Source organism: Euprymna scolopes, chromosome 44 (assembly GCF_053919585.1).
Source record: "Euprymna scolopes isolate OS-2025 chromosome 44, ASM5391958v1, whole genome shotgun sequence".
Lineage (NCBI taxonomy): Eukaryota > Metazoa > Mollusca > Cephalopoda > Sepiida > Sepiolidae > Euprymna > Euprymna scolopes.
The window spans coordinates 2,760,280-2,783,026 of record NC_136525.1 but is presented as its reverse complement, the minus strand read 5'-3'; the positions used below and the strand labels follow the sequence as shown (position 1 = coordinate 2,783,026).

At 37.3% G+C, this 22,747-nt stretch overlaps 1 pseudogene; it reads left to right on the top strand.

Moving 5' to 3' along the window:
* The first annotated feature begins 19,268 nt into the window (after window positions 1-19,268).
* On the top strand, window positions 19,269-19,386 carry LOC145268966 (5S ribosomal RNA; annotated as a pseudogene).
* The last annotated feature ends 3,361 nt before the right edge of the window (window positions 19,387-22,747 follow it).

The following is a 22,747-nucleotide window of genomic DNA, read 5'->3' as shown; positions in this document are numbered from 1 at the left end:
TTACAAGATTATGTATCTCCCCTCCTCTGTGTTAAGAACTTGTATACATCTTCATTCAGTATCTATATGAAATCCCAGCACCCCAGAACTGTATAAATGCCTTCTCTCCCGCATCATCATTATCGTTATATCCGTTATATGTATTGTACCAATATGAATCCCCGTCATATCTCTTAATATGAGTCCCCTGCTACACAACATTATCCTCGAGTGGTTTCAAGGCTTTGATAAGTGTGGACTCCCTTGTAAAAAAAAAAAAAAAAAAAAATGAAAAGCTATTTTTTTTTTTTAAACAAGGGAAACAATGTGCCGAACGAAACATACCGAGCGTAACGAAGCGTGGAACTTGGAATACAATGCCGACAATTAATCCGATAAAAAGCGTGAAGCTTTCGAGGAGTGGAACAATTTATTCCGAAAAAAAAAAAGAAGAAAAAGAAAAACAAAGCAAAAAAAGGAAAAAAAAAAAATTTAAAAAAAGAAAAAAGAAAAAAAATCATAGAATAGAAAAAAAAAAAAAATTAAAAAAAAAGAAAAAAAAGAAAAAAAAGATGGGCATAAAATAGAGCATGAAAAAAAAAAACATCGCCAAAATAGGGAACAATAAAACAAACTGAGGAGGAGGGGGAGAAGAAGAAAGAAAGAAAGAAAGGAATTTGTTCAAAGGTTTCAAAAGCTGTATTAATATGAAGGCATTAATCACCAAGCCTTTCCCGATTTATTAATCAGCGATTCACAGGATTTTCATTTACATTTTACTAGGTGGAGCGATAACGTTATCGCCCGAAAGAAAACAAGACTACAGCTTTATTTAAAAACCTTTATTGAAAAACAATTCAGATAACTTGATTACGTAACAGAGCTGATATCTATTCAATGTAGCCGCATTTAGCCTCAATCACCGCCCCGATACGGGTCAGGAACTGGGAGCATGCCTTTTCCACAAACACTGACGAGAGCTCGACAAATACTCGGCAGATGGCGGCGATCAGGCTGGCTATGGTGTTGTAGGAGGTCATGTTGGTGATGTTCTCGACATGTGGACTGGTGTCAAATCCTGCTGCTGCACTTACAGCACTCTTCAGCACATCCAGGTACACTTTTACACTTTGGTTCTGATTTTCTTCAAAGATGTGAGGTGGTATGATGTGGCACACATCTGAAACTACACCAAAGACCATAACCGTGATTCGAAACTTCGTTGACATGTGCCCTCATGCGTTGAACCGTCCAGATTTGCATTTCGAGGGTGTTGGCAATGGTCCTGTTGTCATAACTTGGATCGGTAAAGAGCATGAGTTAAAAGCCTTTTATCACTTTTGGGATTTGTACACAACTGAACAACTAGTTGATGGCCTGCAAAAAAACAAAAACAAAACAAAACAAAACAAAAAAAAAACAAAGCAAAAAAACAAATAAAGAAAACCGGGTTTTATCAAACGGAAATGGAATCATGTTGTGTTTTCTAGAGCGAAAATTTAATCGTCCCTCCTGAACATTTTGTTGATATTATGCATTTGATTTACAAAAAGGGACCTTTATAATTGCAAAGAGCTCATATTGTTGTATTTCCTGTCTCTCAGTAACGATGTATCTGTTTATCGGTCACGTATGTATAATCATGTTTGTTGCACTTCTACGAAATGTGTGCTGCTAAATAAATATATACACTCTAGCTTGTTCCAGCCGTTTGAGAATTAAACACTTATACGATCTCATAACAAAACTGGTTTTGTTTTAATTTAATTATTATTTTTGCCTGCAGTGAGCGTCAGACGAATCTAGCAAAGGGTTAGTGAAAAAGCTGTGGTTGGGGTTGACGAACTAACGACGTAACGATCGGGCGTCTCTCCTCGTCTCTTTTTCTCTTTCTCTTTGTTCGCCGAACCTCTTACTTTTATTGAAAAATTATTTCTTTGTTCTCTGAGATCAATATGCGTTTCAAAGTCCGACATGGTATTTTCTTTGTTCTCTGCTAACCTGGAATTTGTGTTTCTGCACCCTCTCCAAGTTCCTTTATCCATCATCATCATCATCATCATCATCATCATCATCATCATCATCATCATCATCATCATCATCATCATCATCATCATCATCATCATCATCATCATCATCATCATCATCAGCAGCAGCAGCAGCAGCAGCAGCAGCAGTCTTCTTCTCTTTTTTATTATCATTATCCACTGGGAGTTTTCACGCAAGTTATCGAAGATTTCTCTTTGAGAACAACATGTGGTGTTTTCTAGTGTCTAAGTGACAACAAGTCTTCACAGATTTCCAGCACTCTCTACCTGTTTTGATAACATTTGTAAATTAATTTGCGTTACCACAACATCCGCTTACCATTGATTCCTCGTTGGTAATGACCATTCGTCTTCACTGGAATGTGGGTGGCAATAAGCCTACCCAAGAAATGTATTACTGCTTGCTCACTAGAAGTAGTCACAAAGGCCATTTTTCTGTTAGAACAACTTGTGATGTTCTCCGGATTTATTATTATTATTATTATTATTATTATTATTATTATTATTATTATTATTATTATTATTATTATTATTATTACACTTCAGAAGTTTTCATATAGGCCATCATCAAAGAATTCTTTTTGAAAACAACCTGTGGTGTTCCCTGGAGTCTAAATGACAGCAATTCTCCCCAGATTTCCAGTACTCGTCCCATTCTTGAATAACCTTTGCAAATTAGTTTGCGTTATCACAGTAGCCGTTTACCACTGATTTCTTGTTGATAGCAACCATTAGTCTTCACTGGAATCTGGGTGGCAATAAGTCTGCCCAGGATCCCAGTCCTCTTCGCACTTATCCAGTGGAGGTCTGGTTAGTGCTCTCTCTCTTCGGTCTTTCCATCCTCCTTCATCCTCCTCACTTATTTGCTGTGGCACCAGTTTACGGTGACACTAACCCCCTCCTCCAAAAAAGCAAAAAAAAAAAAAACAAAACAAAAAAAAAAAACAAAAAACAAAAGAGGAGGACAGAAGGCAGTGGCGCAGATGTTTAACTTGGAATTATACAATTTTAGTTTCATGATTCCATGTGGTGTTTTTTTTGCGTTTTACATGTGTAGCTCATATACATTAGTTTCCGCATTCAAGAGTTCTCCTTAATATTTCAGGCGTTTTCATTATTGTCATCCGTTGTATTTTCTCAGCCATCCCTCTGATTCCAATTTCTCTCATTAGTAGTAGTGTTACCTTGACTTTCTTCATCTTCTCTCAAGTGACTTTATGCTTTGACTGGAGCGAATTCCATGAAAAAAATACCTAATCGAACGAAACCCCTCAAATTCTAATTAAGAAAGCCAATATTATTTCTGCTATCATGTTTTTTTTTTCTATTCTGTTTTTCCTTTCTGTGCATTCTGGTCACCACTGCTGTTAGTAAACGTACTTAGAACAGAATAATGATAAGGGAAGAAAAAGAGAACGAACTACTGCTATGTGTCATCTACACGACACGTCTTAAACTAGTTACGTGATAAGCCACTGTCTGGATAATGTTGTCCCCACGCCTCTTACTGAACATGCATATAGTAAGTACAGATCAATAACAAAGAAAAAGAAGACGTAGTAGTAGCAGTAGTAGTAGTAGTAGTAGTAGTAAATAAAGAAGAAGCAAAAGAAAAGACGTAAAAGAAGAAGACGACGAAAGAGAGAAAATCATCTATTGCTACTTGCAATTTATGCCACAACACTCGAACTTGCTGCGCTGTTTGGGTAATCTGCCACAGCAATATTTATTCTTCTTCAGAAAATAATGCTTAAAGAAAGGATTGATATGACGTAAAACATACTAACCAAACGAAACCTAACAATTATAATTAACAGAGCCAATATTATTTCTGCCATTTTTTTCTTTTCTTTTTTTTTCATTTTTTTTTTTTTGGCTCCGGCGAACTTAAGTTTATTAACGCAATTCTTTGTCGGCCATTTTGTTTTTTTGGTGTTCTTTTATTTTTGCTTTTAATATTTTTTCTTCTCGTTTTGGGTTTAATTTGATTGGATTTTTTTTAACAACGTCTTCCCGGAAAAAAAAATTATCGTTCATTTTTCCTTAGTTTATTCTTTTTAATTTAATTCAATGTTTTTTTATTTTTTATTTAGTTTTGTATTGTGTAAATCTTTCTTCATCCAAATCTTTTCTCTTTATAAATTACGAAATCCTAACTCATAATTTTTACCATTTTTTTTTTTTACGCAATTATAATTTCAATTTTGTATTTCTTTTCTTCTTTACTAGATCAAAGAAATTCTGACCGGCTTTATTTATTTTTTTTTTTATTATATATTCCTTATATTATATTTGTTCATTATTGTATCCTTTATGACCTTCCATACTTTTTATCGTCTCGTTAAAACGTTATCCTCTGCTTCCATAATTTTTATCATTTTTATTTCGAACATTAATGCTCCTTTCATTTATATCATTTGGCCGCCATTTTTTTTTGGCTGCCTATTTTGCCGCCTTTAAAAACATCTCCTTTCTTCAATTCAATCATTTAATGTCCTACTGGTCCTTAATAAAGTAAGGAGCGATATAGGTTGCACAGTGTTTAGAGATGGCAAAGAGTGTTCAAATCCTATACGCTCTGCTGCTGTCTCTAACACTGATTTTAATCGTGAACCATCTTAATGACCTTCTTGAGAATATTATTCAGAAAAATAAACATTTATGCCGATGACAACTACCTCTATTCTGGTATTGCTTCTCGTCCACTTTTCTCGGATCAGTTGAAATATGAAGTTGATCTAAAAGTTGATATAGGGTTGGGTAAGAAATGGCTTGTTTCCTTTAATCCTGCTAAGACTCAGCTATTGTCTTTCAATCGTAATCGTGTCCCTTTTCCTCCCGAGATTCTTATGGATGGCTGTGTTCTCGATGAGAAATCAACTCTAAAACTGCAAGATCTTTTCTTTTTTAAATCGAATCTTTCCTGGAGTCCATATATTGTATTGTTTCTCCTACTTCTTGTAAAATCGGTTCTTTTTATTGTTCGAAACACTTTCTCACACCCAGGCTATTTTTTATCTTTACAAATCTACTATCAAGCCATGTATGGAGTATTTTTTTTTCTTTTATGGCAAGCTTCTGTCTCTTGAGACAATGGTATTCTGCACCACCAGGTGCATGCCTAGACGGGTGATAAGAAAACCTTGGTTTACCCATTTATCAGGTATCACCTCTCAGCGTTGCAGGCAGACGCTAACAGAAAGGTAAATCAGCACAGTCGGGTGGGTACTCGCTGCTATTTTCATTTTTTAGGGGGTTGGTTAATAAAACAATGTTTTAAGGCTCCATTGCTCAATACCCCTACCATAAAACCTCTCCATACCCGGGCAACGCCGGGTACCCCCGCGTGTCTTTTATAATATTTAATACTTTTACTAATGTTACACAAAGGGCCCAGTCTAAGCTGGGGGGGACATGCTAGTATATATATGTGTATATACATATATGTATTTATATGGATAAATATGTGGCACGCTTCTGCGGATAGAATGTGGGGAACATGACAGCTAAACCAGAATTGTTTCAATATTTCTCACGAATGTAAACAAAATTTATTATTGTTTGAGAAAGAAAGAAATGTCGCTCTCCCTCTCCTCTCTCTATCCACCATAACAGAGAAACAAAAAGGAATAGAAACGGACTGTTGCTTACACCAAATGTGTTGTGTATTTGAATTCTAGAAAAAAGGTTCATAATATAACACTAATAGGTCACTATTTACCAAAGTCACAAGTCACTTAAAGATAAGAATTTATAAGATGGTTAGAATTTATTTTATTTTCATTTTAATTTCTTAATCTTCATTCAATTTGTATAACTTTTGTGAAACAATGGAGAACCTCATGTTATGGTTTGATGTAAGAAATGATAAATACACATTGTTGTATAAAGAGATTAACGCGTGGCCCCGTGGTGGCGGCGAGAGACTTTTAAGCTGGTGTCGAGATGGCAGGGTTTTATTAATCACATGGCAGACGAAATGAACAGTAAAAAACAAACAAACAAAAAAGCAAGAAGCAGGCATTGTTTGGAAAGTAACCGTAAAAAATGCCTTTTGCTAAGACAGAAAAAAAACCGTCAGATTTATTTTTGTTTGTTTGTTCTTTTTGGACAGTACCAGACGGCGTGGGAGAAAATGACCAATCAAGCTATGAACACTGCTGCATAAAGGCAGGGACATCTCGCAGTACGAACACTGGATATTCACTACGTGGATTGCTGAGTTTTATTAATGCATATGAGATCGATTGTTTCAGAGAGAGAGAGAGAGAGAGAAAGCGAGAGGGAAAGAGAGAGAGAGAGCGAGAGAGAGAGAGAGCGAGAGGGAGCGAGAGAGGGAAAGAGAGAGAGAGAGAGAGCGAGAGGGAAAGAGAGAGAGAGCGAGAGGGAAAGAGAGAGAGCGAGAGGGAAAGAGAGAGAGAGCGAGAGGGAAAGAGAGAGAGAGCGAGAGGGAAAGAGAGAGAGAGAGAGGGAAAGAGAGAGAGAGAGAGAGAGGGAAAGAGAGAGAGAAGGGAAGAGACAGATAGAGAGCGAGAGGGAAAGAGAGACAGAGAGAGAAGGAAAGAGAGAGAGAGAGAGGGAAAGAGAGAAAGAGAGAGGGAAAGAGAGAGAGAGGGTAAGAGACAGAGAGAGAGCGAGAGGGTAAGAGACAGAGAGAGAGGGAAAGAGAGAGAGAGAGAGCGAGAGGGAAAGAGAGAGAGAGCGAGAGGGAAAAGAGAGAGAGAGAGGGAAAGAGAGAGAGCGAGAGGGAAAGAGAGAGAGGGAAAGAGAGAGAGAGCGAGAGAGAGAGGGACAGAGAGAGAGAGAGCGAGAGGGAAAGAGAGAGAGAGAGGGAAAGAGAGAGCGAGAGAGAGCGAGAGAGAGAGGGAGAGAGAGAGAGGGAGAGAGAGAGCGAGAGAGAGAGAGAGGGAAAGAGAGAGAGAGAGCGAGAGGGAAAGAGAGAGAGAGCGAGAGGGAAAGAGAGAGAGCGAGAGGGAAAGAGAGAGAGCGAGAGGGAAAGAGAGAGAGAGAGCGAGAGGGAAAGAGAGAGAGAGAGAGAGCGGGAGGGAAAGAGAGAGAGATTTATTGCAGGTACTTGCTGCCCACCCTAGCAAAATGTGACACAAGGTCGGAAAGTAGGGATGCCCAACCAGCGCCCCCAAAGAAAAGAGCACTCAGGCCTAGCAAAAATTGCCTGCGCATCTTCATCGGCATTCCCTGGTAGGGGCGCCTCAGGCAAAAAGTGATAAACTTGCTCCACCCGAAAGCCGGGTGGCAAGGCCTGGGAGGGTGGGCCTCCTAGGTAATATCCAGGCGGTTTACCTTAGTCCGACACCTGTCCCGGCACCTGTCGGGTGGATTGTCAGGAACGGATTCTTGACTCGTACTTTCTAACCAAGTCTCCAAGCCAGGGAAGCCGCATGGCGCCTCATCCATCAACATTCAAAGAATTTCATAATATGGCAAAATGAGTTGAGCTATCAGTGAGGGGAAAAGATAAAAAAACAATTTAAGCATGCATGGTCCCCGGGTGTGCACAATGAGCGAGGCATAAAAATATGACTAAGTTCAGCATTTACCCCCCCTCCATTTAGACCCAAAAGTCTCGAGGGGGCGTCAAATCCTTGTGAAAATCAACAAACGGTGCAGTTTTAGGCCTTCACATGTGTAAATTTGAGTTTTGCACCATGCAAAAAAAGAAATGACTAAGCCCATCATTTTGCCCCACCCCTGCCCCTATTTAGCCCTAAATGTCCTCAAGGCCTTAACATATTTAAATTTGAGTTCAGCACCATTCAAAACTTCTAAATAGACATACACAGAAAATTTTGGACAAATATGGTAAAATAGTCCGAAAAATGAAGTGTTTTTATTAGCCCTAAAAGAGCCCCTGGGGCACACCCAAGAGTTATCGTGAAGTATAGACAAACAAAATTATATAGAAATCAATTAGTTACAACTTTTTAGAAAGTTTTATAAAAATCTAAGGCATGATTTTTTTTAATAAGCACAAACGTGTCAATTTTAGCCATTTTAACCTGAAAGGCACCCCTGGGGTGGAAACCGGAGTTTTCCTGGAAAATGCGTTCTGTTACATTTTTATTCATATCATATTTAATGTTTGTGCAAAATATTAAAACAATTCAAGACGTAGCTATTGAAAAAAGTATGGTGAGATGAACGGACGAACGGACAAGGATGAATTTACAGGTCCACCATCCTTTTGTCGGGGGTCAAAGTAAATAAATCTATATATATCTATAAAAGTGAACGTGTCTGTGTATCTGTGTGTCTGTGTGTCTGTGTACATTTCCCTACGCAATAACTCTGTCAATTTTTAGTCTACAGACTCGAAATTTGATATACAGGTTACTGAGATTTGGGAAAATTGATGTGATGGATTTTTGGCCAGAAATTTGGCGATTAAGGAGTCAACGTTCAACGATTTGACCTTTTAGAACTCTACCAAACTCCTCCGACAATTTGGGGTCTACGCACTTGAAATTTTAGATAAAAGTTCCTTGGACATGGATCTAACTTAATAACTTGATTTGAGCCCCAAACAATGAATTTTAAGGGGTCATAATAGGGGTCAAAGTTAAAAAAAATTGACCTCTGCAGTCTCTTCCAAATTACTCAGAAAATTTCTGGTCTAAATATTTGAAATTTTACATAAAGGGTATTCAGAGATAGGGCAAGCTTTTTTATCAGTTTGGGTCGAAAACTTTTAGTTACCAATATATAAATGTATGTATGTATGTATGTATGTATGTATTTCTGTTTACGTGTCTGCCTTAAACTTTCAATAGAGGCGACGGATTTTACCAAGATCAGTATCGTTTTAAAGTTCGATCTTTCATACGACAAATATCGAAAAATTGGCTAAAAACATTAACATCTTCCCCTTTAACTAGGCACTTTTCTACTAGGGGGGGGTCACTTTTTTCGCCGATATTTTTGAAAGTTTTCCTCTCCTTTAGATTGTCTAGACTTAATTTAAAAAAAAAAATTGTCGCTTCCGGTTTGCCGGTGGTCGTAACAGCATAAACGTTAGGTTTTAGCTCGTTCTTTTCCTCCTTTGCGGTACGGGTTCGACCCTGCCTTCCTACTACCACTTTTTTTTTTTTTGCTCAACATACACATCCAAACACCCGGGCAACGCCGGGAGCCCATGCTAGTATATATGTAAAAGTGAACGTATCTGTGGATCTAACTTAATAACTCGATTTGAGCCCAAAAGAATAAATGTTTAGGGTTATAATAGGGGTCAAAGTAAAAAAAAAAAATTGACGGTTTTTGTTTTTGTTGTTTTTTTTTTTTTTTGCTCAGCATACACCTCCAAACACCCGAGCAACGCCGGGCACCCATGCTAATAAATAAATAAAATTAAAAAATAAATAAATAAAATCTGTCCATGACGTACAAAAATATGAGCATATATAAAACGTTAAATTCATTATGTCGATTGATCGAGTAATTTTATAGATCAATTTAAATTTCATAATTAAAAAAAAAAAATATTGCATTTTCACCCCAAACAAGCACATTGCCACTTTTGATGTAGGGGGGCTCCTATCTGTGGCATGATTGCAAGGAATACTATGTAGGGAGTTGAGCAGCAATGTGTATTTTTACATTACACTGGAACTTCTGCTTGTCAGTACAGTTGTGGAAACAGGAACCCGGAAGTGGAATTCGAAAATCGAGCAGTTCTAGGGAATTTCATAATAAACATAAAGTAGTCAGTTAACCTTTCACGAAATAAAACAGCAGTTAAAGAAACATTTTCTGAAGATGAACTTTTGGATTCAGTGATGAATGGGACTAAATTGAATTTGCCAGAGTTGCAAGCACATTCGCAAAGTGTTGAAAGGTCAGATAAAGTAACAACAACAGCTTCTGAATCAGTGGATAGGTTTTTTTTTTTTTTACACGGTGGTCACCATTTATCAAGGCCCGGAAGCCACTCAGGTTTAAGGCAAGACACATGCATATAATCGCAAAGGTGCTGTGTCGTAAAATGAGCCTTCATTTGCTTTTAAGGGAATCTGACAATGTTTTTTTTTACAAAGGAGTCACAACTTATCAAGGCCCGAAGGCCACTCGAGGATAAGGGTTAATAAGGGCACCGTAGTCAATGGGACAATATCATAGTAATCGTTAGTAGTTGATATTTGGTAAATTGGATTACTTAAGGGGATGGCTCATCAAGAATTTGTTTACATTGAACTTGAAGACAACCATATTGTAGTCAGCTGGAAAGCAGGAAAACGGAAGAAATTTCCACAGGTGTGCAGTTCTAAGAAAGAAGCTTTGTTCATGGAATCTACGTTTAGGTTTAGACACAGATAAAGAGTGAGGGAAAATATTGATAGTGGTTTCAGATAGACGAGTGTTTCTCGTGAAAGTCAGACCAGGGGGGACCATGGATTGGAGCTCAGACGAACATTTGCCATGAAAATAACGATAAAGCAGAAGCAGGCTCGCAACTCTCTTCTGAGGGAAAGACGTTGCAGGGAAGAGAAAAGGGTATTCCCCACGAGGCTGCGAAGTCTATTTGAACTCTGTGAAGGCAGGCTAAGCTGCTTCCAGTTGTTCATATCCAGATGTGGCAAGAGTACTCTATACTTGAATGTACTTGGCTCTTATACAGGTAGAGAATTGCATCAGGTGTGAGATATCTACTGGAGCGGCAGAACGATCCCACCATTATTCCAGCAGCCTTGGCTACGAATTTGATGTACGTGTTCCATCTCAGATCAAGAGTAAAGGTCAGACTCAGAAGCTTGTCAAAACATGGAGCCTCCCTAAACATACAGCAATTTCGTACAATCCTTCTTTTTTGTCTATTTTATTACAACAAAGTAAAGAAATATCCGTGCTTTCAATATTTTAAAATGTTATCCAGATAATATCTATATATGTAAATTCGTATGTAAATTCTGTTTGTTTACAATTTGATTAATATATACAAAACCTCTCTTATTTTAATCTTTCAGTTATTCCTATATATAGAATGATTTTTACAAAAATATACAATTAATAGATCTTTGCATCTGACATTAAGAAAAATCGAATTCACTAAATAGCGGTATTTTAGTTAATGTTTTTAGCGAGAGAATTGTTTTAAGTATTCTATTTAAAATAGATATTTAATAAACTTTAAACAACAATCATATTGATAATATATTTAATTGAATTTATTTGGAATTATTATTTTCAACAGCGACCTTTTTTAAAAACTTTTTTAGAGTTATTTGCCCCTAGATGCTATGCATAAAAGATAAACGTTCGCCAGATAAAATCATTTGATAATTTCATTAAGTTTCTAGCTGGAAAAAGAATTCCGTGTAAATAGGAAAATGTTTGGCTTTTAATGTTCAAACAAACAAATAAACAAACAAACAAACAAACAAACAAACAAATAAAAACACTTACAAAAAAACTGAAAAGATTTCATTTATTTGTTTTATTTTATTCCTTAAACGGCTATACAGAAATCGGTAATTTTTCTGGTAGGGGGTGGGGGCAGGAATTACATTGTAAACATAAAATAACGATAAATTTAATTATTTTTTATGAGACCATCCTCTACTTCCACCTAACAATTTAATAAACAAAACAAACCCCAAAATATGACAAATTCAATTTTTTAAGGGGGGGGATTACATTAAAAACAGAAAACGACAAATAAAAAGCAAATCGAAAAGCCCCCCCCCTAAAAAAAGCAGATAGAAAATTTCCTTTATTTACAAAAAAAAGCCAGTAAAAAGAGCCCTTATAAAAAATAAAGGTAAATGTGTAGTTTAGCGGCGTAAATTATTTGACAGACAAAAAAATTATAAAAACTATTTATTTTTATATAAAATATTATTAGACCCAAAGGCTGAAAAAAAAAAAAAAAAAATTATTTTTATGTTTTTTTTGTCATTTTTTTTTTTTATTAAACTACATGTGCACGCCTTACGCGTTTAAAACGTGATCTCTTTTTAGGTGTGACAGATTGGCCTTTTTAAGGCCAAATTTCGCCTTTTTTACGCTCTTTTATTCCAAAAAAAAAAAATATGGCGGCTAAAAACACAGTTCACGAAAGAGCTTAAAAAGACTAATCTGCCAAACCTTAGGAAGGCAAATTTTAAAATCAATATAGCGGCCTCGAATAATAAATATAAATGATAAAAAAATAATAAAAATGAAATTTTTTTCTGGTTTTATTTCAGCATTTGGGTGTAACAATGTGTTTTATATAAAAATAAATAGTTTTTATAGTTATTTTGTCTGGCAAATAATTTACGCCGCTAAACTACACATTTACCAAAATAAAAAAATAAACGCACGCATTAATGTTTATGAATGTTATTTTTTTAGGTTCCTAAAATCGTGAGTTTTCTTAGGATAGTGATTCCTTCTGCCGAAATATCTGGTGGAGAGTGTATCAGATACTTCTTTTTGGGGGCGATTACAGATAAATGTTTTTATCCGTTCTTTTATTTTGGAAATTGTTGTGGGGGTATCCACGTTACCCAGGATGAAAATGATTAGTATAGTAGGCGTGTTTTAAACGGAACTTCATGTTAACCCAGGCAACGCTGGGTACCCATGCTAGTTACGAGATAAAAACGCGGAATATCAGATGTCGATGGTAAGGCGGGGAGGGAATTTAAAAATATATCATCAGTCTGTCACGTATTTAAAAATATATCATCAGTCTGTCACGTATTTAAAAATATATCATCAGTCTGTCACGTATTTAAAAATGCTGGAGATGGGTCATCGGCTTCTCACTACAGGCAACCGATGATGGAGAATTTTTTCCAAACTCTAGTTATCTTTTACATTTTACGTTTATTTTTTTTTTACATAGAAGTCACCACTTATCAAGACCCGAAGGCCACTCAAGGATAAGGGTTAATGAGAGTATAGTAGTCAATGGGATAATATCGTAGTAATCGGTAGTAGTGGAAATTTGGTAAATTGGATTATTTAAGGGGCGGTTCATCAAGAATTTGTGTACGTTGGACTTGAAGACGACCATATTGCTATGAGTTGGAAAGCAGGAAAACGGAGTTCCACTGGCGTGCAGTTCTAAGAAAGAAGCTTTGTTCATGGAATCTACGTTTAGGTTTAGGCACAGATAAAGAGTAGGGGAAATTATTGACAGTGGTTTCAGCTAGACAGGTGTTTTTCGTGAAAGTTTGGCGAGGGGGGACCATAGATTGAAGCTCAGTCGAACACTTTCCAGTCGAGCATTTGACATGAAAATAACGATAAAGCAGAGACAGACTCGCAACATTTCCTCTGTGGGAAAAAGGTTGCAGGGAAGGCTACTAAATCTATTTTGAACTCTGTCAAGGCAAGATAAGGTCTTTCTAGCAGCTTCGGCCCAATAGTACTCCATCTTTGGACGTACCTGGCTTTTATATAGATAGAGAATTGCACCAGCAGTGAGATATCTACTGGAGCGCTAGAATGATCCCACCATTTTTCCAGCGACCTTGACAACAGATCTGATGTATGTGTTCCATTTCAGATCAGAAGTAAAGGTTAAGCCCAGAAGCTTGTCAAAACATGAGGCTTCCCCAAGACGAGAGTCATTCATTCCAATCGATGTTAAAATTGGGATCAGAGCGTTGATGATGTAAAGCTAGTAGCTTGCTTTTAGATGCATTAAAATTAACCAACCACCTCTTTCCCCATTGTACCACGTGATCAAGATTAGAGGAGAGAGAATCAGAGAGAACTTGGCCGTTTACGGCCTTTGAAGTCTGGCCATAGATAGTAGTGTCATCAGCATATATATATCTACGAATTATCTTAGGATGTGATTTGGGAGATCATTGATGTAGACCAGGAAGAGAGTGTGGCCAAGGATAGACCCCTGAGGGACTCCAGCATTAATACTATGAGCTTCTGTTTTTTTTTTTTTTTTTTTTTTTTTTACATGGGGTTCACCACTTATCAAGGCCCAAGGGCCACTCGGGAATAAGGGTTATTGTGTGCACAGTAATCAATGGGATAGTGTAGTCTGCCCATCACCCACTACTCTTATGAACCTAGCAGAGAGAAATGATCTAATAATTGAGAAGACATTTCCAGCTATACCGTAGCTGGAGATCTTGTGAAGTAAACCTTTATGCCATACCCTATCAAAGGCCTTTGGTATTTCAAGAGCAATTGCCTTAGAAAGGTTGCCTCTGTCAAGAGATTCGCTAATCCTATGTGATATAAATGTAAGCACATCTGCTGTAGATCTAACAGAACGGAAACAATATTGCGTGTCACTAAGAAGGTTATTTTGGCTGAAGTGGTTGACTACTTCTCTATTTAACACAGATTCCAGCAACTTACTCATGACGCACAGGAGAATTATTGGTCTGTACTGAGAGAAAGATGACCGATTACCTGAATTCTTAAATACAGTGCATACAGATGAGGTTTTCCAGGGTGTTGGGAAGCAATTCTCTTTAAGACAACGCTTAAACAGCTTTGTAAGTATGGAAGCTAGTTCTGGTTGAAGCTTTTTCAACAGTATAATTGGAATGCCGTCAGTTGCTTTACTGGAATCAAGGTTTTTGATTAGCTTGGACATCATGCATATGCTACATGATAAAGGGTTGGCCTCTTTTCATGTAAGTAAAAAAATAGGGAATTAGTTAAATGTAAATATGAAATAGGATAGTCAAGGATTCGAACTTGCGAAGCTAGATTTGGAATTGAAAATTCCATTCATAAGTTAAAATAAATACAGAATGTTATTGAAATAAGGAATTGCAATTGTTTAGCTTACATATCTATATGGAAAAGGAATTTAATAATGAAATTTGTTTCTGTGAAAATTAAAATAAGGAATTTAATCGTCAATTGAAATTGTAAACATATTTTGTAAAAATGTTATTTGAAAAATAGGTTACTGAACTCGGGGTCATGTCAAGTTTGGCAACGTGATGCATGTCATGCAACGTGCTTTATGAGCACATGCTTAATCATGCGATGACGTGACGAGTTCTCAATATAGGAAAGAGTTCGAAGTTAGTTAGGGAGAGTGAGACCAGTCAGATCAGAGGAGCAGAGAGGTTCAGACCGATTCTCCGTTAGAATCAAGACACCCTCTAGAAGTGAGAGGGTTTTAGAAATAACGATGTAAAGAAACTTTGAATTCCTCACGCGAAATCATGGACCGGTCATGAATTAAGGACGTCATCATCTTTGTGTATCTGCGTCTTCTGTGTTCATCATTGCAACGAGAAAGGTAACGTGTTTATATTATATGTACAACTATCAAAGGTAAATGTCAGACGCACTATCTCTCGGTCTATCTATCAAGATATTCATAAATCTCCTCTCATTGAATTGGTTCTCTTATAGTAACATGTACACTGTCTATTATATATATACAGAACTGTCTCTCTCTTTATATGTATCTATATCTCACCAATGTCTCCATCTCTTACAACATGAACTTCTTAAGACATATGAACACTCATCTCACTAAGACTCCTCCTAAGACCGTCTCTATCATTCTCAGACTCTCACAAATATGAACAACAACAAATAACATCCGTCCTCTTCTAATAAGAATTACACAATACAGAATATACGTCATCTTAATAATACCACCAGTATAAAACATATACACGTATTTGGTACTTTAATAATAACTCCCATTACATAACACATAGAGTGTTTTCTGATACAGGAGGAAATATGGGAGGTTGACGGCCTTGGTCGCAGAGTGTAGAATTAGCTGTTCTTGGCATCGTGTTTAGCTTTGTCTGATGCTGACGAGATCACCTCAGGTTGATTGATGATGGTTGGGATAGAGCACATGCTTCTGTTCATGATTCTGTTTGCTATTTGCCCAAACTGGTGGGAACCAAGCCGCTACTCAAGTTTGTATTTAATTGAATGAGTATACAACTTTCCCGCATTCTTCATTACTCTGGTTGCTGGCAGTCTTGATAGCGGCTTTAGTCTCAGTACATCTTTTATGTTGGAAGCAATGGAAAAAGTAATTTCTGAGCGCAACGGCAGCAGCACATTCTGGAGCGAACCAACGCTGGCTGTTAGGTTTTTGCTGGAATTTTTTGGATGGCATGAAGCGATCTATACTGACAATTAACCATTCCGTCATTTTAAGGAAACACAACGAGAACCTTTTCTGGTTTAAATATTGAAATTGCAAAATTTTCTAACCAATTTATAGCTAAATTTATATATAAAAAAAAACAAACAAAAAAAAAAGAACGAAAACTTTTTCAGTTCATTCATGTAGATGCTCTTTTAACTCTTTCTCTTTCCATCTTTCCCCTCTCTATCTCCCCCTTCTCTATCCCCCTTTCTTTCTATTTCTCTTTATCTTACTTTCCCCTCTCTTTCTCTTGCTTTCCCCCTCTTTTTCTCTTGTCCCCCCTCTCTCTTTTTCCTTCTGGTGATCCCAGATCATGCTGTCTGAAGATATTGGCTTTCTGAGACGAAATACACCTAACACTGATGCTTTTTATTTTACTACTTCCTTTTGCAAAACTTAATTTTGTTCTGCAAAAACAAAAACAACAACCCACCTTCCTCCCCCCTTTTCCTTCTTCCCATTTCTCCTTCCCCTTTCTATCTCCCCAACTTCCTGACTGGTTTCCTATCTTAAAATGTACCAAACCTTAATACTGTAACCCTTTTCCCTCTCCCATTGCAAAACTCATTCATGTTCTGCAGGGCAGGGAACAAAAACGATAAAATCCACTATAAAACAACCAAACCAAACACTACAAACTAACGATTGAAGAACAAAAATCTTGTACAAAATAACTCGTTGCAACATGAATACTATCTACAAAATAACTGGATTCGGCATTAAATAATTTGAAAAAGGGTTGATATGCCGTAAAACATAAACAACGAAACCAAACACAAAAAACTAGCGATTGAGGGCACAAAAATCTTGAAGAATAAAAACGTTCTACAAAATAACTGGACACAACACGAATACTATTTACAAAATAACCCGAAAAAGAGTTGATATGCTGTAAAACAATACGGTCAAACCAAAAGCCTCTATAGTAAATGTGGCATACTGGTTACTAATCCCCATCATTATCCATATGAACCCCTAAATACGCACTGAACAGATAACGTAATATTTAGTTCGCTGTACCTTATCACAAGAAAGATCCGTAGAAAATTTCAGCCGAATTAGCCCAGTAATTTCCGAGAAAAAATAAAACAGACAGACAGACAGACAGACAGAAAGATTAATCGAAATAAATAGAAAAGAGGGTTACCTTTTTCTGTTGTTCTTGGCCTTCGGGCCGGGATCAAAGTATAGTATCTGTTCCGGAAGATACTGTAAGCAAAGACCATATGTGGGGGAAACCCCACATATAAGACCTTGGTCAATGTAGGGGCAACCCTTCATACCAACTATCACTATCCAGCTCCCCTACTCCCCGGGGAGTTGGTCCCCATTTCCCCTTCACTCCTCACATTAAAAACGGCCTTGTGCCTAATTTGCTTTGGTGGGGAAGCAACTAAATACAAGGAATAGGATGCAAGGATGCATCTTAGATCGATGGGATAGACTAAATTGTTGTTTTCATTGGAAATAGTTTCCTTTCTACTGTAAACATCCATTACACGAAATAATTGGCCTAGCCAACTAACACCACCAAACGGAAACATGAAACATTTGAATAGATTCTTTTAATACGAAAGGATTCAGTTTTATTTTTTTGTTTATCCCTATTCGAATTCGATCAATTAGCGAATATTGAGGTTTTATTATTATTTTATTTATTTTTTGATATTTTCCATACGTTTTTTGTTGTTGTTGAAGTAAAGAAATCTAATATATAAACGGCTGTATGTCTGTCTGTCTGTCTGTCTGTCTCCATATTTTTAAAACGCTCTCTCCTCCGAAACTAAAAGTCGCCCAACGGCGCCAGGGACCTCAAATGATTGTTTTTTTTTTTTTTTACGGGCCTTTCTTTTATGGGTCTTTAGCCGGTTAAAATAGTTTTTAAAATGGGTAAAAATTTGGTCAAAATTGAGAAAAATCGTTATAAATTTTGTACATTCATCTTAGTTTATTTTTAATTTTGAATCAGTTTATATGCGTGTCACGTTGGTACAGTGGTAACGTCACCAGCTTTGAAACGCTACAATTTTTGCTTTCGGTTTCGATTCTAGCTGATAGCACCCAAATACTTTTTGTTTTGAAATCACGACTCTTTAATAATATATACGAAATCTGGACAAATTAAAATATCATATTTAAGCGTGTTTTACAACCGGGTAAAGCTGGGTGCCCCTGTTCCCCGCTAGTCTGAGATGTATTTGAATTTCTGATTGGTCGAGCTGTAACGTGTGTCCGACTGATGCAAACCACAACTTATAGTGTAGCGTTATACCTTTATCAAAACGGAGTTTGGTCAATGTTCACCTTTACGCCAACTAAAGACGCCTTAACATTTTCTTAAAAAATGACGACTTTTATAGGTTTTCGGGTATGCTGAAAACAAATATCGCCAGAAAAAACAGCGATAGTGAACTTTCCGAGTTCATTACAAGTATTTTAGCGCAAATAGTTTTTGCGGCATAAATATATGTATCTTGTTACGTAATTTCTCGTAGTTTTATTTGGCCGCCATCTTTGTTATTTCAATAAAATGGTATATTGAGCATGCGCGCGCAGGTTGCAGTGAGCAGACGATCTGTATAGTTAACCCAACGCAATCCCGAAAGCCGTTCTTAACATGGGGAGGTGAGGGCGGTAATTGCGAAAGCCGTACTTAACATGGGGAGGTAAGGGATATTTATTCAGAAAACCGTTCTTAACTTAGGGAGGTAGAGGTGTTTCTTCCGAAAGCTGTTCTTAACATGGGGAGGTGGTGGGTTAGTCCGAAAGCCGTTATTAACTTGGGGAGGTTGGGGCGGGTGTTTGTTCCGAAGAAAATGACGTTGAATAGACGTTTGCATTTCGTAGACGTAACTACACACATCATCTGCGCATGCTCACTGAACCATTTCATTTAAACAACAAAGATGGTGGCCAATTACAAACTACTAGAAATTATGATGCATAACACAGATATTTATATCTTGAAAACTATTTGTTTGCGCCAATTTCCCCTCCGATATTCGTGTTCAGCATAGTTGAAAACCTTTAAAAGTTGTCGATTTATCGAAAAACGTTGAGGCGTCTTGATGAACTTTGACTGTGACTTTTATTGTTGATGTTACGGTGTTGATCAAGTAATTTTCTGGTTGAATATATGCGGCATATTCACGTTGACACACCGGTTCCTGTTAGATCACCGAAGTTAAGCAACGTTGAACCGGGTCAGTACTAAAATGGGTGACCATTTGGGAAGACCATGTGCTGTATGTGTTCTCTGCTTATACCGGCAGTGTTTCCAATTCAGGAGAGGCATGGTTGGTAATTGCGCAACTCTTGCCTAACAATTTCACGCACAAATACCCTTACAGAGGGTATCCATTGTCTTTCAAGACTGAACGAAGGCTTCCTATGATGATTACTCTGTCGTCTTGGAGGCTTCAATGGGAGAGTTTACAGAAAAACACACAAACAGAAAAGTCATTTCAATAGAAAAAGTATCAAGGTTTCCTACATAGTCACCAGCATTCTCAATGCACTTTTGCCAGCGACAACCGATGGCTGTGCATGGGCGTCCGGAGTGTGCTTTGTCATAAGAGGGTCGTTCCAAAAGTAAAGTTTTCTACGCTTTTAACACCAAAAGTTGAAGAGCTACGAAGACGGGGCTGGTGCCATTAAACGAACGACCTTTCGTGCTCCAGAATTTATTTTACGCAATGCACTTTTGTCAGTAAGGCAACGATGTATCTATCTTTTGATGCATGTCCATGACGAGGGTTGCTTTCTTAGAGTCTAACACCGTCAAAAAATGAAAAAGGAATCAACTAAAATTATACAGGGTGTCCAAAATGTCACTGAAGATTTCTCTATTTCGGATATTTTACCACGTGTATATATATATATATATATATATATATATATATATATATATATATATATAACACGGAAATTACATAATTGTCGATGCAATAATTTATTTCAACCTTATGGTATTTTCAAGCATCTAAACTAGACAATTACATTTTTGATACTGAAATAAAGAAAGAAAAAGAATCGGGTACCGACCGTCAAAAATCAGAGGGGGTGGTAGTAGCAATCCACTTAATACATTTTATAGAGAGGGTGGGACTTAAGTTAGTAGGGGAGGGATTTTTTTTTTTTAAAAACAACAAGAACATTATGGCACTTATATATATATATATATATATATTAAAATGTTTGACTCATGTCCTGGTAACATACATCTAAAATTTCAAGTATTTAGATCCAAAATTGGCGGAGGAGTTTGTTAGAGTCTGTAAAGGTCAACTCTTTCAACTTTGACCTCTTGGCAGCCAAAATTTCCCCCCAAAACTGATAAAAAGCTTATTGCATGTCTGAATACCCGTTATGCAAACTTTCAAATGTTTAGACCCCACATTGTCTGAATAGTCTACTCGAGACCGCAAAGATAAAATATTTTGAACTTTGACCCCCTGGCAGCCAAATTTTCGACCAAAAACCAATTAAAAAGCTTGCCCTGTGTCTGAATACACTTTATGTAAAATTTCAAATGTTTAGACAAAAGATTGGCTGAGTAATTTGATAGAGACCGAAGAGGTCAATTTTCTTTTTAACTTTGACCCCAAGTTTGACTCCTTACCATTTATTGCTTTGGCTCAAATCAATTAAGAAGTTTGATCCATGTCCAAGTAACCTACATCTAAAATTTCAAGTGTTTAGACTCAAAATAGGTGGAGGAGTTTGGTAGAGTTTTCGAAAGCCAATTAAAAAGATGTTCCAAAATCTCAATACCCCGTATGTCAAATCTTGAGTCTGTAGACTGAAAATTGACAGAATAGTTTGGTAGAGAAATGTACACACACCGACACACACACACAATTTCACTTTTATCGATATATAGAAATATGTGCTAATGAACTTATGCAAATGCAATGATGTTTTCGTTTAGCTAATAACTTGCCATTCTTTCAAGGTTTTTAAAAAATTTTTTTACACAGTGATCACCACTTATCAAGGCCCGGAAGCCACTCAGGGATAAGGGTTATTGCAAGTACAGTATGTTAGTGTGGAGATTTGAAAGTGTTTACTTAAGGGGGCGGTTCATTAGGAATTTGTTAACGTTGGACTTGAACACATCCAAGTTGTAGTCCGGTGGGAAGCAGGCAGACGGAACAGAGTTCCAGAGGCGTGAAGTTCTAAGAAAGAAGCTTTGTTCATGGAATCCGCGTTTTGATTTAGGCACAGATAAAGAGTGGGGGAAATTTTTCACAGTGGATTCAGCTAGACGGGTGTTTTTCGTGAAAGATTGGCGAGGGGGGACCAGAGATTGGAGTTCAGACGAGCGCCTGGCATGGAAATAACGATAAAACAAGGATAGGCTCGCAACGTCTGTTTTGTGGGAGAGAGGTTGCAGGGTAGAGAAAAGGGCATCCCCCACTAAGCCACGAAGTCTATTTTGTACTCTGTCAAGGCAGGATAGGCTCTTTTTTAGCAGCTCCTGCCCAGATATGGCAGCAGTATTCCGTCTTTGGACGTACTTGGCTTTTATATAGATAAGCATATACATCAAGTAATATGGTTTGGATTGGTACATAACGTGCCAACAGCAATTCAATTTGTCTGATTTGTTCCTTTAGCAGATATTTTTCCAGCTCAAAACCAACAACTTTTGCGAGATTCTGGGGGGGGGGGGGCTATGATTTCTTGAACCGTATGTGAAAGAAACCACAGGATCAACATCGACTATCTATTCGTCAGGTGGTTAACCAAAAATCAGGTTTATTTTCGTTTAATTTAATTTAATTGAATTTTCATTAAAAACATGGATGTGTTTTATGCTTCCACAACATGGGACCCATTTTCAGGAAAATTGTAAGAAACTAATGATATTCGGTATATTTTAAATGTGACTACGCCTTATAACCAGAAATACTATTCGATCTGGCAACGCCATGATAAAGAGATGTCGAGAATACGTGTACTGTGTTTGAGAGGGAGAACGAGCGAGAGAGAAAGAGAGTGAGAGAGAGAGAGAGAGTGTGAGAGAGAAAGCAAGCGAGATAGATAGATAGACAGCGAGCGAGATAGAGAGATAGCTAGCTAGATAGAGAAAGGGAGAGAGAGAGAGATAAATAGATGAATAGGTTGGTTGGTTGGTTGGTTGTTTTTGTTTTACGGCATATCAACTCTTTTCAGGTTATTTAATGCCGAATCCAAAGATTTTGAAGAAAATTTTTTTTTAATAGAATATATTTGTTGTTTTCACGTCGGTTTCTATTTAACCCATAGTTGGGACCTTAACAGGTACTACCACTCCGGGTCAGAGTGGACCTGGGAGCAATGGTAATTAAAGGGTGGCTCCACACTCCCCAAAGCCCACAAGCTGGGGCCTCACCACTGGATATAGTTTAAGGTCATATCCAGGACCCCCATTGAGGGACTTTTACCCTCTGCAGGAGGGCAGTCGGTGTATTCTAATACCCTAACGACAGGGCCATAACCGCAAAAGGATAAGGATGCTGAGTCTCTTAACTGTATCCTCAGTTGTTGTTATCTCACAACATCTTGGCCAATTAATCCTCTGGCCTTCTTTGGGTAGGATTGAAATCACTAGCTTAAGACAATGCTCACC